Consider the following 6,298-nt stretch of genomic DNA (forward strand, 5'->3'; position numbering starts at 1 on the left):
GGGGGGGGGGGGGGGGGGGGGGGGGGGAGATTCCTAGCACTTGTTTTCTTTCACCTGGAAAAATCAACAATATCACTGGACTGTTACACCCCGAGGACTTACTGAGGCTCCTGCTGACTTCTCGGGCACCCTAAATACAATTTAAGGGACTTAAAATTCTCAAGAAACTCCACTTTACTCCAACATGTGGATTATCTTCTATGTTCTGGCAGTAATGACAGCTCTCTCCTGGACACTGAATACCTTCTTCAGGCATCAGCGAAAAAAGGCCACAAGTGGTTAAAGGCAAAATTCAATTATGCCATCTGTGTGTCTGACATCTGGGTCATTATGTCTCAGGCAGGAAAAACTGTCCCCACAGACCGAGCTTTTTCTATGCAACGGTTTCCTCTCCCAGAAACGAAAAGATTGTAGAGTTTTTTGGGGTCTTTGAGGATATTGCAGGATGTGGACATCTACTTTCTCTGTGATTGTTTCAACCCTTTATCCCACGACTAGAGAGTCATCTCCTGCCCCGGTCGTCTAGGGCCCCCTATCCAAAGGTACTCTTGAGAACATTAAGAGCGCTCTGTTTTCGATTTGGTTGGCCAGGCGGGCGTCCCCTTCCTCCTTCCCTGAGAAAGGAGGACCATTTCGCAAGGGAGTGCAGGTACTCGTATACCCTTGATCATACGAAAATCTCCAAACGAGCTCTCGAAGACTATCTATTTTCGCCCCCTTGGACTTCCCTATTACTCCCTACCTTTTTCCTGGCAGCCGGGCAGCCCCGCTTTGAGAGGGCTCCAGGCGCGCCTAAGCCCACAGGCACCTCAGACACCCTCTCTGTCGCCAAGACGCCTCAGAGGAAGGTCAGTTCAGCCAAAGGGACAGTGAAACAAGAACCCAAGAGAAGATCGATCAGCGAGGCTGTCACGCAAACCTGCTCCTACAAAAGTGGAAACGAGACCAAAAAAGGCAAAAGGAAAAGATAAATCTTCGAACGAAAAAGTACAAACTAGAAGGAAAGGGGAGTGTAGGGAAAACAGGCAGAAGTAGCTAACCAAGAGACTAACGAAGATTAAACCGCAGAAAGCAAAGAAACTAAAAACGAGGGAAGTCCAGCCTCTGGTGAAGTAAGAGAGAAAGAAGCCAACTGATTCGTATCATATACCCTGTCTTATCAGTGGTCCCTGTTTCCTTTTTTTGTACAATCCAGAAAAATATTTTTTATCGATTGTTCTGAAATATACAACTAGTAGCTCTGGAAACATTTTTAAGGATAGAATCCCACCCCCCACCTCATCCCATTTTTTAAGTATAAATGTTTTTTAAATTTTTATTTATTTATTTGTTTATTTATTTTGTCCTTTTTGAGACCGGCCGCACCGCGCTCAGCCAGTGAGCGCTGTGAGCGCACCGGCCATCCCTATATAGGATCCGAACCCACGGCGAGAGCACTGCTGTGCTCCCAGCGCCGCACCCTCCCGAGTGCGCCACGGGCTCGGCCCGGTATAAATGTTTTTTTTAATTATTTTTTATTTTTTGCCATCAGGCTGGTACAGGGATCTGAACCCTTGACCTTGATGTTATAACACTGCACTCTAACCAACTGAGCTAACCAGCCAGCCCCAGCCCCTTAAAAGCTTTTTTTAAGAAGCAAAATCATATGCTGGCTGTTTATTTTTTAGTACCACCAGAAAATAGTGGGATATTGAATTACAGGGAGGCTTTGACTGTGTTGGGTGTCACGTTAACATTCCATGGGGGGAGGTGGGGTAATTTTTAAATCCTATAATACAAAGCTGCAGTGAATTCTTATAATTTCATGTTGCCACAACATTCATTTTGAATAGAAGTTGCAATTTCTCAAACCAAAAGCAGGGATTAGTCACCCTTGACACAGTTTCCAGTTCTCAACCCCCTCGCAGTTCTTGAAGGTGGTTGATCCAGATATCCACCTTATACAAGTGCCTCCTGATGACCACCTTCCTATCTATGGAACAGCTAGATACAACATACTTGACACTTCCCCCTTCACTGTGCAAATATGCCCCCTCTCAGTCACAGTGTGCTTTCATGGAACTCGAGACTGCTTGCTCTAAACCCACTGATGAGAACTTCTCATGAGAAACCCGCTTGGGTAATACCCTGGACCCCAATAAAGGCTTTAGTCTGTAGGTCCCTTGCTCACACTCTCTCTCGCTCTGTCTTTTTTGCTCCTAACCCACTGGCTGATCATGTAGGTCCCAGACAGCTCCACCCTTCTTGTTGGTCTTTCGAGGTGTGCTGCCCTCCTGTCTCTGGGTAACTAGGACACTACATCTGTCATTTCATGTGTTCTCTCGTGCTGCCTCCTCTGTGTCTCACCTGACCGACACACCCGAACCTAACTCTCCTCCCAGTCAGCACTCTCCTAGAGAGCTGCTATCTTCACAGAAATAAACCGGTCACAGACAAGAGCCACAAGGGCGTCTGCCAGTATAAACAAGTTCCTGTGAGAGGGACACCTAGTCACGGGTTGGACACTCGGGCATTAGACCAGGACAGAGAAGTGTCCCGTGAAAGGCACACTGTAAACACCTACAGCCCCTTCCCTAGGAGCCCCGTCAGGGCAGGGCTAGACTTTATAGCCACTATCTCTCTGGACCAAACCAGAGGAAAGACCAAATGAGAGGAAAATACAATCGGCAAGTGAGCAGGGTGTGTGGTCACAACCACGAGGGGCCCGACAAAATGCCTGTAGCCTTCTCTCGGCTTCCTAACCGGCTCTTGCACGCGGCCAACACCATGTGCGGAAAGCAGCGCTGCTCGCTGGGGTCTGCGGCACTACTGTACACGGCTACATGGTGCCTCTGCCACCTACTGCCAGAGGTCACCACCCCAAAGTGTCGCAGTTGTCATTATCAGTCTAAGTCCTCCAAAAGAGAGCAGAGAGACCCAGCGCCTCTGATCTAACAAGAATAAACCACAAAGAGGCTCCTGATTCACTGGATTAAAGATAAAACTAGATTAAAGACCAGAGGTTCCTCCCTGCCTCCTGCCAAGGAAAGCCAATGGCAGTGGATCAAACCATGAGGTTATTACCTCCGCCCAAGGAGAGGCTATGGGCTAAAGGGATCAAGGAAATTAATTCCCATAGCAAGTGAAGACAGAGACTTCCCCCTGCCACCACTGAGTTGGTGGGTCACACCAGGACTATGTGTCCTAACACAGACAAGAGGAATAATCTTGCAATGGGATACCAATGGCACTGCCAAAGGGGAAATATTGACAAGACCTGTGGTCTCTGTGTTGGGGCCTTCCCAGCTTCTGTCACTTTTCATCCACTGGCTTTAATGAGGTCAACTGGGACATCCTAGAGAGAGAGGTGGCGGCCTACAAACGGGGCCCATGGTAACCATTAATGGAGGTCGCTACACAGAGGCTACACGATACCACCAGGTGCTTGTCAGGTAAACAACTAAACAGAAAAAAAAATATTTTAGCTGCCTAGAAATACAAGCCATTCTAAAGACTTTACTTACAAAAAAAGGTGGGTGGGTGGGGGACTAATTATGTTACCATCGGTGCCATCCCAGGGCAAAGCTACTCTCTAGAGACACCAGGTCCCTTCCTCCCCCACCTTTTCCTATTACCGACCAGAGATGGAAACTAACAACCTCTGCTTCGGGTAGCTAAAAGCTTAAAACAAAACGAAAAAAAAGGGGCTGGAGGGGATTGTCGGGTCAGGTGACCCAAGATCAAATTAGAAAGACTTTATATTTACAAAACAAAAGCATACTAAATGGCAATTTGGAGTCACAGTTGGACAATTAATATGTCTTGAACACTTTAAATTACTTCTATTTTCTCATGTTGCTTTTTAGTAGAATTGCTTCCTAAAGAAAATCAATCCTATGGGGGGAAGGGGAGAGCTTGGACAAGGGGCATAAAGAATAATTACGATTTGTAACAATATACATGCTAGTAATATTGATTTGATCAACATATCTCAATGTTCAACCCCCAAAATATGTATAATCGATTTTGATTCAATAAATAAAATAAATTAAAATAATTTTAAAAAGAAAAGAAAGCCAATCCTTGATCCTGGCATTCCCTGTCATGTGCACTCTAATATCTTTGGTCCTGGTAGTCCACTTTGTGACTGGCCAGTGAGGGGAACCAAACCCTTGACCTTAGTGTTACAAGGGTGCGTTCTAACCAAGTGAACCAGCCAGCCCCAGTTTTCTTAATAACTTTTTCAATGAGTGAAAGGTTGAAAACTTGAGCATATGGTGTATATGATGTTAAATTACAGCATTTATCAACATTTGAAAATATTGATATTTGATACTCTCTTAAGAAAACTTGCCTCCAAATTTTAAGCTGGAGAATCACTGGAATAACTGTTTAGAAAAGAATCACAACTACAAGGCTTCTTAGATTTTCAGTTCATTATCTTAAGAATTGTGTACAAATTGAGATATATGTGTACTGATTCTCAACACAACCGGTAAAATCTCAACTATGAAAGAAAAAAAGAACAAAAAGTAACAAGTGTTGCCGAGAAAATGGATAAAGAGGAATCTTGTATACTGTTGTTGGGAATGTGAAAAAGTGCTGCCGTTATGGAAAACGGTATAGAGTTTCCTGAAAAAATTAGCCAGTCACAAAAGGATAGATACCGTATGATCCCACTCCTATGAAAGATATAAAGTAGTCAGACTCATAGTAGAGAGCAAGTTATCTCGGACTGGGGAAGGGGGAAGGAAGGAAGACAGTGTTGACTCGTTATGGTTTCAGATATGCAAGATGAAAAGGTTCTCGGGCTCTGTTGCACAGCAATGTGAATACACGTAACACTTCTGCGCTGTCCACGTGAAATGATTAATATGGTAAGTTTAATGCGATGTGTTTTTTTACTACAATAAAAAAAAAAATCCTGACCAAAAAAAAAAAAAAAGGAATAGAGAACAAGGGGCAGACTAGTTTCTAGCATCTTCACCATAGCCTCCAAGCTATAGTCACTGCCTTGGAAAAGCACCTACAGCCCAGTCTGCTGAAACAATTCAAACCATCCAGTCCCTAGACCGTGGCGCTTGCTAGGCTCACTCCCCGCATTCCTTCCTGACACCACAGCAGGGCTCCCGCCTACAGTTCCTCTCTCTGCCTGCTCACCTAGCACTTCCCAGTGTGGCCGTGTGTGGCTGCCCTGCCTCCTGTGTCTAAGGGACGGTGCGTATAATAAAAATTCTTCCTTCTTGGCACTCATGTTCATGCCCGTGTGGCTTACTATACCTGCTCAAACAAGTCCGGTACAGTTTTAGAACTGGCAAAGAAGCAGGGTTTGGATAGAACGCGGAGATGATGAGTCCCTAGACTGCTCTGGGCTTAGTAACTGTCCCCAAAAGACAGCGGCACTGCCCGAGACGGCGCCGCTCGAGTTGGCACGCCTGCTGCTTGATGGCTGCTGCTTGCGTTGTTTTTTGTGGGATACTCCCATGAATTCCCAACGTAAAACTGGGAGCTGGAAAGTCTGAGTTCTCCTTGAGCTGCTGCTTAGAGAGCCGCATTCGGTACCAAGCACCGTAGAGTTCCGCCTACGTACTGTGCAATAGAGTGCTGCATGCGACACAGCAAATGGTTCCAAGATGAGAAGCCCGGGACTTGAGGGACTGCGAATGGTGCCGATTGGAGAAGCCAGGGGCGTACAGATCTAGGACGAGAAGCCGGGGGCTTACAGTACCAAACAGTTCGAGGAGGAGGAGCCAGGGGCGTACACAGCTAAAATCGGGCCCCAATACAAGAACCCGGAGACTTACGGTACCGAATGGTTCCAGGACTAGAACTCTGGGGAGTACATATTTACAAAATGGTCCAAATACGAAAGTGAGGGTCTTACTGTACCACGAAAGGTCCCGAGGCAAGAAGACATAAGAAGCCTGGGGCTTACAGTACTACGAACAGTCCCAAGCTGGCGGGGGTAGGGGGGGTGGGGAATTGGGGATGGGGGTTACATAGCTACAGTCGGGTCAATAGAGAGAAGCCCAGGACTTACGGTACCAAATGGCTCCGAGACTAGAACTCTGCTGCGTACATATTTACAAAAATTTCCAAGACGAGAAGCCTGGGGCTAACGTACTGGAAAGGTCCCAAGCGAGAACCCTGAGGCTACGGTACCGTGAACAGCCCTGAGACCAGAAGCCTGTGGTGTACATTTTGCTAACAGTCCTGAAAAGAGAAGCCCGGGGCTTATGGTACCACGAACAGTCCCAAGACGAAAAGCCAGGGGCGTACATATTGCAAACAGTCCCGAGAGGAGAAGCCTGAGGCTTAC

This window comes from Galeopterus variegatus, unplaced genomic scaffold (genome assembly GCF_000696425.1).
Source record: "Galeopterus variegatus unplaced genomic scaffold, G_variegatus-3.0.2 Scaffold149, whole genome shotgun sequence".
Lineage (NCBI taxonomy): Eukaryota > Metazoa > Chordata > Mammalia > Dermoptera > Cynocephalidae > Galeopterus > Galeopterus variegatus.